Genomic DNA, 1,603 nt, shown 5'->3' with positions numbered 1-1,603 from the left:
ACATGTTTCATTAAGGTATCAGTTTACACACTTTATTTTTTTTTTAATTTTTATTTTTTATTAAATTTTTATTGTTCAGATTACATTTGTTCCTCTTCCCCCCCCCCCATAACTCCCCTCCTTCCAGTTCCCCGCCCCACCCTCCGCCCTCACTCCCCACCCACTGTCCTCATCCATAGGTGCACGATTTTTGTCCAGTCTCTTCCCGAATCTCCCATTCCCCTTCCCCCCCCAAAGAATAGTCAGTCCATTCCCTTTCTATGTCACTGATTCATTATAATCACCAGTTCATTCTGTACATCAGATTATTTATTCACTTGATTCTTAGATTCACTTGTTGATAGATGCATGTTTGTTGTTCACAATTTGTATCTTTACCTTTTTCTTCTTCCTCTTCTTAAAGGATACCTTTCAGTATTTCATATAATACTGGTTTGGTGGTGATGAACTCCTTTAGCTTTTCCTTGTCTGTGAAGCTCTTTATCTGACCTTCAATTCTGAATGATAGCTTTGCTGGATAAAGTAATCTTGGTTGTAGGTTCTTGGTATTCAGCACTTTGAATATTTCTTGCCATTCCCTTCTGGCCTGCAAAGTTTCTGTTGAGAAATCAGCTGACAGTCGTATGGGTATTCCCTTGTAGGTAATTGAGTCTCTTTCTCTTGCTGCTTTTAAGATTCTCTCTTTGTCTTTTGCTCTTGGCATTTTAATGATGATATGTCTTGGTGTGGTCCTCTTTGGATTCCTTTTGTTTGGGGTTCTCTGCGCTTCTTGGACCTGTAAGTCCATTTCTTTCACCAGGTGGGGGAAGTTTTCTGCCATTATTTCTTGAAATAGGTTTTCAATATCTTGCTGTCTTTCATCTTCTGGCACCCCTATTATTCTGATGTTGGTACGCTTGAAACTGTCCCAGAGGCTCCTTACACTATCTTCACACTTTCGGATTCTTTTTTCATTTTGCTTTTCCAGTTGGGTGTTTTTTGTCGAATCTTTGGTTTGATTCTTGTGCTCCTCTGGTCTGCTATTGGGTATAATATTCTTTATTTCAGTCCGTGTATGCTTACTTTCTAATTTCTTTATCATAGCATTGAGGGTCTCATTAGTTTTCGTGAGGCTCTGCTCAAGTTTATAGCAAGCCCTCAAAATTGCGATTCTTAGCTCCATATCCTCCATTTCTGTCATGTTTTTTTGTCTCTGCGTCTTTTATGCTTTCTTGGTGCACCCCCTTGTGGTCTTTGTGCGCAGTCTTGTTCTAGCCAAGCCTTAATTGTTGTAGTTAACACAAGAGGGATTTGACCACCAGGCCGACTGGCTGTAGGAATCAGCTGTGGGAAAACTTCTGTCCTCTGGGGAGGCGCTAGTCCAGCCTTTGCCTGAGGCGATTGGCAAATGGCTCTGCGCAGGGCCTGGGCGGGGCGGGCTCAACAGGGCGGGGGGAGGGAGCAGCTATGGCTGTTCTCAGTCCGTCTCCAGGGGCTCTGCCTCTCTGTCCCAGCAACCGCTGCAAACCTCGGAGGGACCGTAGCCAGACAGTCCCGCTTCTCCGTTTGAGTCTGGGTCCCTAGAGACTCGCCCGGATCTGTAGCCCAGAGTCTGAGACTCACT

Source organism: Myotis lucifugus, unplaced genomic scaffold (genome assembly GCF_000147115.1).
Source record: "Myotis lucifugus unplaced genomic scaffold, Myoluc2.0 scaffold_59, whole genome shotgun sequence".
Taxonomy (NCBI): Eukaryota; Metazoa; Chordata; class Mammalia; order Chiroptera; family Vespertilionidae; genus Myotis; species Myotis lucifugus.
This window is presented reverse-complemented; position numbering follows the sequence as displayed.